The 11,041-nt window shown below is 44.6% G+C and overlaps 1 long non-coding RNA gene across 1 annotated transcript in view; it reads right to left on the bottom strand.

Moving 5' to 3' along the window:
- Nucleotides 1-11: 11 nt before the first annotated feature.
- The window catches only part of LOC116665963, a 163,740-nt gene continuing 152,710 nt past the window's right edge, over nt 12-11,041 (bottom strand). Inside the window, exon 3 of the long non-coding RNA XR_004322794.1 lies at nt 12-104. This is a non-coding gene — a long non-coding RNA (uncharacterized LOC116665963). The remainder of the gene's footprint in view (nt 105-11,041) is intronic.

Here is an 11,041-nt window from a genome sequence, read left to right as displayed (position 1 = left end):
GACACACACTTACGTATATGTATTTTTCTCACCACGGTCTTCAAGGAGGTTGTAGATGATGTTCCCGGGACCTCTGAGCCATTTCAGCAGGAGTCTGCTAAGAGCTAATAAAAGGAGATGCCTGATGTTGTGGCTTGCTGTTTGTTCATTAAATTGAAACTAAGATGCAGAACTGTCAGCCAGTTGCTCTGTTCCATTAGCTGAGGCCTCACCCTCGGCTCGGAATTCTGAGGTGTTTTGTATGCCACGGTGTTGATTAAAACAGAGGGGCACTCTCTTTGCCGTCAGGCCCCCGGGTGTGTGCTTTTACCCTGGTCTAACTAGCGGTCGGTGTTGGGGCACGTCACAGATGGATGGGGAGCTCATGCCCCCACCGTGCAGTCTGTTTTAACAGTAAAAGGCCAGCATTGTTAGAATGTTCCTCCTAATGACTGAGCCTGAACTTGCCTTCCCATAACTTTAACCCCATGGTCGAGGTCTGCCTCTGAGCCACAGAGAATGAGAGCACTTCCTGTTCTCCTCACTCCGTCGAGTCCCCAGAGCAAAGGAGGGGCAGTAGAATGCCTGAGGGGAGGCCCCCGCTATGGTCCTCTGAAGCAAGGCCCGAAAGAATGGCGGAGTCGTGTGTCAGCTCCAGCCTCCCTGTAGTTGGCCAGGCCCTTCAGACAAAGTGAAGCCCCAGAGTTTCCTGCCTGACAAGGACCCATCTGCCTGGAATGACCCTCTGCTGCCTAGAAAACACCACTGGTCTTTTAAGACCCAGCTCAACCACTCTTCTGGGAGCCTTTGCTGATTCTCCAGGTGGGAGTGATCCCTCCTTTCTCCCCTGGGTTCTCACTAAGAGCCCCCTCCCCCTCCCCCTCCCATCCCCCATAGAGACATCTCTTCCGGCCATGATGCTCAGGAGCTCTCATTAGTCCCCAGTCTTTAGGGCAGAGACGGCATCTCATTCATTCTGTCCCAGTGGCTGGCTTAGGGAACCTCCGTGCACGTTAGTCCCAGGGACAGAGGAACTACCCCAGAAGACAAACAGAATGACCCCTCTCTGAGCCCCACCCACCATGTGCCAGTTTGCATGATGAGGGTCTACACACAGAAGCGGGAGAGGGCATGGAAAGGGCCAGGCGGTCAGTGGTCTCCACCTCCTCTAATCCTATCCTTTTCATGAGCTGTCCCGCTGGCAGGTGTGGCCGGCCCATCTCGCTTCATGCATAGGACTATGTCTTTGCAACCCTTTATTTTGCCCAGAGGCTCAGCATCAGAGCCAGAAGAGGCCCTTTCCCTGTGAGAGGTCCCTAGTGAAGATCTTCTAATAATGTGAGATGAAGCCAAGCAGATTCCTGCCCCGCCCCCCGACAGTATTATAAGAAGGAATACCCAAGGGAGCTTCGTGATGATCCTATTACTGTAAATGATGGCTTGAATCCACCATCAGATTTGGTATTACCATATAATCATTTCTGTAAAAGGCTTCAGAATCATCATTAGCACGGGGAGCAAATTAAATGACATGCCAGCAGGGATTTTACTACGGCTAAACTAAAATGAAATTAAACTAAAAAAAAATGATACAAAATTTGCATTACAATGATCACACCTGCTCACAGAGCCAAGAAGGATGACAGAATCAGAAGAATCAGAGAATCTATTTCTGTCCTGTATTTACGCTTTGGTTTTTTTGTTTGTTTGTTTGTTTTTGTTTTTATTTTTATTTTTTAGATTACACATATGAGCAATCTCATATGGTATTTTTCTTTCTCTTTCTGGCTTACTTCACTTAGAATGACATTCTCCAGGAGCATCCATGTTGCTGCAAATAGACTCATAGACATAGAATACAGACTTGTGGTTGCCACGGGGGCGGAGGGTGGGAAGGGATAGACTGGGATTTCAAAATTGTAGAATAGATAAACAAGATTATACTGTATAGCACAGGGAAATATACACAAAATCTTACGGTAGCTCACAGAGAAAAAAATGTGACAATGAGTGTGTATATGTCCATGTATGACTGAAAAATTGTGCTGAACACTGGAATTTGACACAATATTGTAAAATGATTATAAATCAATAAAAAAAATGTTAAAAAAAAAAAAAAAGAATCAGAGAAGCCCCAGCACCCTGATCTTGGATCTTGCCTCTCTAGAGAACATGTCAATTTGCATTCAGCGACCAAGACAGTTGGTGAGATTCTCCGAAAGGTCCACTTAACCAGTAGCTGAGCTGTTCTTCGAAATGCAAGATGGGACTTCTTACTGGTGCAGAAACCCCTGCATGTCATTTGGTCTCTGAGGTTATGATTCACATAGTGCCCCTTCCCAGGGCCCTTCCTGAGATATAAAAAGGGAGTTACGGATCTGGTTTAACACCAGCTCTTCACTGGCTCACTGTGTGATCTTGAGCAAGTCCCTCTTTTACTCTGGGTGTCAGCTTCTTTGTCTATAGGATGATATGGGATATGGTTTGACTAGATATTTTATAATGGATCTTTAATAAAATGAGAATAATGCTGCTTTCCCTGCTTCTGAGATTTGTTGTCAGATTCAAATGAGTGATACACGTGAAAGCATGTTACAAAGTTACAAATGCTGCCAAAGAGGATGAAGTTTTATAAAGTGCAAACACATATGTGCATAGTAGTACATAAATGTATACATGCCAACTATAACCAACAGATTCATAAACATACTATGTTGGTATATTCATAAATACACCACGATGTTGAGCCGTCATCTCTCTGTGTGTCTACATATTTCAACATCCCTACCTGTCTTCCTTTAGCGAAGGGTCTATGTCTGCAGGAACAGATAACGAGTGGCAGTGTCTACTTGAAAACAGCTTGTAGAATATTAGTGAAGTCGCCAGCTAAATAAATATAGTTTCCTTTTTTTATTCTTCAAATGCATCTTATTTTATTTTTTTCAAAACAACTTTTTATTTATTTATAATGTTGTGTTAGTTCAGCTATATAGCAAAGTGATTCAGATAAATACATATTCTTTTTCAGATACTTTTTCAGATTCTTTTCCAGTATAGGTTATTATAAGATATTGAATATAGTTCCCTGTCCCATAAATAGGTGGAAATGGTAGTTTTTTGTACCTCCCCTCTTCTTTCTTCCTTTCTTTCTTTCTTCCTCTCTTTCTTTCTTTCTTTCTTTCTTTCTTTCTTTCTTTCTTTCTTTCTTTCTTTCTTTCTTCCTTTCTTTCTTTCTATTTGATATTCACTCTAGATTCCTTCATTTAATGCGTCTATAATGAGACTTAGGTGCAAGGTTATGGGAACACAGTGGGGAATTAAACAGACATGGTCCCTGCCCCACATATTTTACAGTCTAATGAAGAAGACTGATAAAGACAATATATAGATGACTGGACATGGTGAAAAGTGCTGGGAAGGAAAGGGGCATGGAGCTGGGAGGGATCAATTCTAAAGAAGGTGCAGTGGACTGAATGCTGTGTCCTCCCAAATGCATATGCTGAAACCCTAATCCCAACGTGATGGTATTTGGAGGTTGGCCTTGGGAGGTATTATGTTTTGAGGGTGGGGCCCTTGTGAGTGGGATTAGTGCTCTTACAAGATGAGGTCGGAGAGCTAGCTCACTCCCTTTCCACACCCCAGACAAGAGCTGACCAGAACCTGAACAGGCTGGCATCCTGATCTTGCATTTCCAGCCTCTAGAACTGTGGGAAATAAATTTCTGTTGTTATAAGACACCCAGTCTGTGATACTTTGCTATAACCACCCAAACGGACAGAGGCTGTCAGTAAAGGGCTCCCTGAGAGAGGTGAATTTAAAGCTGTCTCCTTAAGAATGGGGAGGAAGCAGCCATGTGACAAGCAGAGGGGGAAAGCATTTCAAACAGAGCAGCAGCAGGTGCCAAGGCCCTGAGGCAGGAAAAAAAAAAAAAAACAGGAACACAGCCCAGGGGCTGGATTGCAGGAAACAAGGTGGAGAGAAGGGTGGGTAAATGGCCTTGGCAGAACTTGTGGGCCATCACAGAGGGCATGCATCTCAGGAAGCTGTAAGCCAGGCACAACCCTCTTTATATTTGAGTAGTATAGTTTTTGGTTCCGTGTGGGAAGTGTGTTGTGGGGAGCCAAGTGAAAAGACAAGAGGATGATTAGCACAAGTGTGGTACCCGGGCTGGGGGCACAGATGCAAGGGTGAATCAAGAGCCTTTCTGACCAGTGGGGTGTGTCGGGGTGAGCAGGAGAGAATAATCAGGATGGTGTCAAAGATTCTGGACTGAGCGCTGGGGGTGGATGATAGATCCAAACGGGGAGAATAGACGAGTTTTGGGGAAACATCAGAGCTCTGCCTTGGATGACTGAAGATGCCTGAGGGACTAGTGAGTGGAATCAGTTAGTGGCAGGTGGGGGTTGTATCAGTCTGATTCAGTCCGGAAAATGGAAACCACACCAGTCATTTTACCAGCGAGAACTCAATACAGGATTGGTTCAACAGATGCTGGAGGACTGAGGACAGAAAAGGGACACTGGGATAACACAGAGGTGGCAACTATCATCACAGGAGCCACTGTCACCCCTGAGACGGGGGGAATGAAGGGAAGAGGTTGGGGTTTACAGAACCAGAGGTTCAGAGGAGGAGCCCTGCTGAGCTGGGACCCAGATCTCTGAGCAAGAGTCACTGCCAGGCTGGTGCTGGTGTCTCTGGCAGTGTTTCAGGGGTCGGTTCTAGGAGTGGAGGGGAAGAAAGCTGAACGCTGATAGCAACGGCCAAACTGCCACAGCCTAGGACGGACCACTGCTGCAGTGATGCCGCCCAGAAGAAGGAGCAAGGCGGAAAGAGGCTCTTTTCTTTTCCCCTCCCAGGCTTCCAGTCTGGGGCTTCCTCTGGTGCCTCTGCTAGCAGAGCCTAGCGGAGCCAGCTGGCCAAAGGAAAAGGGAAGGGAAGGGAAGGGAAAGGAGGGGGGAAAGGAAAGGGAACGCTGTCTGCAGAGCCCCAGCCTCAGCATCAGCGACCAAGACCAGAAAGAAGGGATTGGGGCTGCAAGACACCAGCTTAATACTCGGCAGAGTTATGTAAGAGTAGGACCCAAAGGATAAGCCTGGGCTGGGGACACAAACTCGAGAGTCATCAGTGGATGTGACTCTGTGATTTTTCTAGGACACTCCTGAGATCGATTGTCCCAAACTCAGCTAGGCTCTTCAGGGCAGACCAGAGAGACATGAAGCCAGTTCCTGTCTTCAGTGGCTTCCTGACCACAAGGCCAACCAGAAAGCAGCCGGACACTGAATATAACCCTTTGCCTCTGGAGCTATGGGCCCCCGCCCCTAAGTGAGCATTGGAATCACCTGTGGAGTTTTCTAAAAATACAGATGCCCAGGTGCCACCCTAGAGCTACTGATCAGATTATGAGGCACAGGACCCTGGACATTGCTGTTTTCTAAAAGCCTCTGAGTGATCGTGGGGAACAGCCCTTTCCCAGACCAGCAAGCATTTGGGGCCCACTAGATGGTGGCCTGAGTTGTTGGAAGATGGTTCCTGGCTGTCATAGGACCAGAATGAGCCTTTGAAGAATGGGCAGGAATTGGATAAGGCACAGGCCAGAGGAAAAGCCACCACGAGGATGGCTTGCAAAAGGGCGGGGAGACAGGAATGAAGGAGGAACCGGGCACCGAAAATGCTCATGGTTTGAGTTGTTAAATACTGAGTTTACCATATGCACTGTATCTCACCTTTTTGCTTTGGAAGATAATGAGAAATGGGGTACATGGGAAAATAGGGTATCATTTAAACTAATGGTATCATTTTGACAGCCGCTCTACTCCCAGATAAATAACAGGGTATACACAGGGAATAAAGAGATAAGATGCATCCCAAAGTGGTAGGAGCACTGATACACACAAGTATCCCTATTCTGCCCACTGCCATGTCTTCCTGCTGCAAGCAGCACCAGTACCCAGGCGCACTCACCCAGCTGTGTCACATGCACACACACACTCCACACTCACTGCTTCGGATGTTAGCCATTCCAAGGTCAGTGAAAACTTCCTGAACCAATAGGGACTTGCCTTGAGATGCGAAGGGCTAGATCAAAGAGGCACGGTTCTTAAATGTTCATCAACAGATAAATCGATAAAGTAGATGTGGTATATATGTATAATATATATATATATATATTTTATATATATATATAATATACATACATACAAGGAATAATACTCAGCCATAAAAAAGAAAGGAATAATACCATTTGCAGTAACATGGTTGGACCTAGAGATTATGATACTAAATGAAGTAAGTCAGAAAGAGAAAGAAATATCACATGATATCACTTATATGTGGGATCAAAAAAAATAAGACAAATGAACTCATTTACAAAACAGAAATAGACTCAAAGACGTAGAAAACAAACTTACAGTTACCAAAAGGAAAAGGGGGAGGAAGGATAAATTAGGAGGGGCTGACATGATGGAAGGGATGAGGCGAGATATCTCCCTGTCACTCTGGTTTCCAAATGATCTGTGAAGACATTTTGGGTTGAAATCAAAGGGTTTCTTTGCCAGCAAACCACTGGAAGAGTCACGTTGTGCAGAAATTCTCAGAAAAGCAAATCTGCTCCAAGGCAAATAATTGACTGAATCTAAGGGGAAAAAATGCAATTTGGGGAGAAGCCCAAGGGATATGGGTGACTGCAAAGCTGAACTGGGCCCATAAGCTTGAATTTTTTATCCCAAACTGTAGAAGTTAGCAAAATAGAGTCCCAAACAGAGTTCTTCAGATGCCATGAATCTATGCATGACTTCATTTTCATTCCTTTAATTCCACCAGGAGCTACAATTTCTAAATTTTCCTTCAGGAAGGAAAAAAAAATCATTTCTCTCAGAAATAATGCTTTCTATATAAAACTGTAGCTGTTTCAGGGTTTATTTCTTTGATTTTTTTTTTCCTTCCAAGAAAATCAAGATAAAGGAAGTCTTTCATCTCAATAAAACCTAGGCATAGGAAGTTTCTCTCCGAGCACCAACGTGGACAATACATTCACTCCATAAAAACTGACCAAGGGCTGCACCAGCCTGGGCCTGGGCACGTGGAGCGAACTGAGGAGGCTCTGCCTTCCACGGGCATCCACACGTGAGGCGGTGGGAGAAAGCCAAGTCCACTCCTACATGGGCTCTGTGTCCAGACCAGGCTCCATGGCAGGAGTGGACCATCCCTGGGGTCATGAAAATTGAAGGGAATTAAGGGAGCAGAGAAGCGAGGAGTGGGCATTGTAGGCAGGAGAACAGCACAGACGAAGGTGCAGAAGCTGGACGAGTGTGAAATGAAACAAAGTGTATGTATTGGTCTCTGCCCTTGGTTCCTGACACAGAGCTTCCAGAACCCTTGTAGGAGGGGGAGGGTACAGCCTGCAGAAGTTCCTGGGTTCAATCCCCAGTTCCTCTATTAAAAATAAATAAATAAACCTAATTACCTTCCTCCACACACAAACACACACACAAAAATTAATAAAACCCTTGTAAATAGGAGTGCTAGGAGGATCCTTTGTTCTAACATGGAGCCTCTGGTCCTGGTTCCCGACGCAGCGCTCCGAAAGCCCTTGTCATCTCCTAAGTGATAGGAGCATTAGGCACATCTTCTGTTCTAATGAGATGATTCTAGGTGGGCTCCTAAGTGGCTCCTCAGTGGCGGTTGGTCACCACAAACTTAAGTCATGATTGGAAACTTGGAATTTTCATCCCCAGCCCCCACCCTTCAGAGAGGGGAGAGGGTCTGGACATGAGTTAACAATCAATCATGCCTCCGTGATGAAACCCTGGAAATCCCAGGTTCTAGGAGCTTCTGGGCTCGTGAATACATCCATGTACTGGGAGGGGCTGCACCCCAATTCCACAGGGACAGAAGCTCCTGAACTCAGGACCTTCCCTGACCTCTCCTTTTGTATCTCTTCATCAACCTTCCTGCCAAGGCCATTGGACCCAGAATCCGTGTGATGCGGTTACACCTCAAGGATTTAAATTTATTGAAAAGCAAATAAATAAAAATGTGGATTTGTTCTCCTGTATTTTTGTTTAAAAAAAAAACCCCACATCTGAGCAATGTCACCTTCCCAGGATGATTCCCCAGAGAGACACCATCATCGAGGTACCAGACCTGGGTCCCTGTCCCGTCTCTGCCACTCTATCTCTGCAGGACCCTGTCAAGGTGTTGACACTTTCTGAGCCTCAGAGCTTCACTCAGGGAAAGAAGACTGTATACCACCCACTGGGAAGGATGGTCATGACCAAGGGGGAAAGAGTGAGAATACGTCCCCATGGTCTCAAGCACAGCACTAGACCATGGCAGATGCCCAGGAATTGGGATTTGTTCCTACAATTGCAATGAAAATCCACACAATGGTCATCATTTTATTCAGCTGTCTTAACGTGACCTGCCTCTTGTAAGGCAGAGCAGTTCTGAAGTCTTTCCAAATTACTAGACTGTCTTTGAGAATCTAGAGGACAACAGACCTTGGCAAAAAGCACATACACACAAGATTTCGCACAGGATTTCAATGCAGCTCGGCAGCCCCTAATCCCACCTCCGTGTCCCGGCCTGCAGGAGTCCGGGGGCTCCAGGTTCAAAGGCCAATCTCTGAGCTTTTTAATTTTGCACTGAGATGAGGGTGAAATTGCTTCTTTGCACTTTTTCCCAGGACAGTCTTGGGGAACCTGCCACCATCACCACCGTGAACAGCTGACAGAGATCTCCTGGCCTAGCAAGGCCCAGTGTTGGGCTACAGAGCAACCAAAGACCCCAGGGAATTGGCGTGCTTCCCAAGCAGTGAGCACAGCCTGAGGAAACAGCAGCACCCGTCCCACGCACGAGCTTGCACTTTTCAGACTTGAAGCTGCTGTGGCAAGGAATAAATGCAATATACAAAGGGCTTCAGAAAGCACAATCACCAACCTGTGGAGGCGCCAGAAATAGCTTGACATTTAGGGAGACCCTCAAACTTGACAAGGTCAGAAATTCCTGCTGCGGTCCAGCTGCCCTTCCCTGGCCCCCATCTGTGACAGAGGGTTGCCAAGGCAATGCCTGAGCATTTGGCCTCCTGTGGCGACCAATACAATTAAAGCGGAAACCTTTTAGAGCACCATTTAAACAGAAGAGGATCATGCCACATCCAAGGGCCCCTTTTTTAGCTCCTGCAAATAAATCCCATTTCTCGGGGCCTCGGGTCACAAACTCTCCTCACAGCCACTTTGCCAGTTCTCCGTACCTAGACTCTCATACAAAGAGAGAAAGGTTTAGGTTGGGTTTGTTTATTTGTTTTTGTTTCTTTTTCTTTCATCTTGCTCTCTTAAAGTCATAGAAACCAAAGTTAGAAAAGTTAAATAGCTTCACCTGTTTTTCAAATTTTCAAATGGGGGAGCCGACCTTTCAATTCACTCCCAAACGGCTACTCAATCAAAACAGTGGGTTTACATTTTCTTCAACTTACTATACTTCAGCCAATGAAAATATGAAGAAACTTAATAGTAACAAGAAGAGATGCTTCATGGCAAGAGAGTTGAATAAATGAACGAAACTTTTTTTGAAGCTTCCTCCATCACATTTGTGTTTCTCCTCTGATTCCAAGCCTGTGCTTCTTCCATTCTGTCTCCCCACCTCTTACTGAATCTTCCAAGAGCGTTTGTCTTGAAATAAAGGTGAACAAATCTATCACTTTCTTTTCTCCGTTTCTTGCTTAGTAAATGATTGATCACCTGCATGACCCGCAATTCACAAAGCTTCCACCAGGGGGTGATACTCCATTTCAGCAAACAAGGCAATAATCCTGAAGTCAGAGCCCAAACACCAGCGTTTATTCTATAAACATCTAGGTGGTGGGATTATGGGGTAAATCTTTTCCTTCATCTTTACACTTTTATTCTACTTTCAAAAGAGAATATATTTCTTTGATAATCGGAAAAGAAATAAGTTGAAAGTATTTTAAAGTTATTACAATGTTAATGGTATTACTCTAATAACAAAGAAAAACAGAAGCTGAGATATTACCTTTTATTACCATTCAGTATAAGAGTTTATGTTCCATGATGTATGTGATGAAATCAGGGAGTCTGGGTCAGTCATGATCTATAGCTTGCCCATCCCATTAAGTGGCTGTTTATTTGAACGTCCTCCTTGTCAGTCCTGCATTTGGCAGGTTATTTTGGCTCAGAAAACACCAAACGCTGCTGCTACAAAGATTCTGGACTCCCTGCTAAGAACTAGAAACCCCCAAGACTGGTCTCTTCTTTGACCTTAAGACACTCCTTCAGTCTAGCACTGTTGGTCAGTGTGTGTACAACAAAATTTAGAGGAAGGAAAGGTGGCAAATGAAGCATTTTTCTTGCCTTTATCTTCCCAACTCTAAATCAGATTTACCATCAGGACTTTCTGCTTTCACATCAGAATTGCCAGTCTACAAAAACTGAAAAGAGTAATGCCTTCTGCAACAGGGGTTGTAAAGAAATGTTGTATGGAAATGTTATGCTACATTTTAATTTCTCCATGAAAAAATAAAAATCATTTTTTGGAGTTTATTGCTAATTCAGCAATCCCACTATTAGAAATATATTTTGTGGAAATAAACAAGTGTATAAAGATGCATGTCAGGGATACTTATTGCAAAGCTGTTCAAAATAACCAAACAATAAAAACAAACTAAATGGCTACATTTAAGAGCTTGAGTATTTAAATAATGATAGCTCCATGATTTAAAATACTCTAAGGTCATTAAAAGGAATGAGAGAAGTGTTTATGTGCTGGCATGGAAAGGTGTCCGCTGATTGGTGTTAAGGGGGAAAAAAGAAACAGATCATCTGAGAGGAAGTATAGCATAATTCTGTGGAAAGAGACTAGTTAATTGGACTTTTCCTTTGGTTGGCTGAAGCTCCAAAGCTGAGAACAAAAGGAGACACATATATAACAATTCGAAAGAGAAATCCTAGACACAGCCATGCAAGACTTGCTGAAAGACAGCAGAACCAGTCCAGTATCCACTACTCCACCCTGAATATAATGGAGATGAGTCATTCAAAGAGAGTTC

Source organism: Camelus ferus, chromosome 1 (assembly GCF_009834535.1).
Source record: "Camelus ferus isolate YT-003-E chromosome 1, BCGSAC_Cfer_1.0, whole genome shotgun sequence".
NCBI classification, from domain to species: Eukaryota; Metazoa; Chordata; class Mammalia; order Artiodactyla; family Camelidae; genus Camelus; species Camelus ferus.
This window is presented reverse-complemented; position numbering and strand designations above follow the sequence as displayed.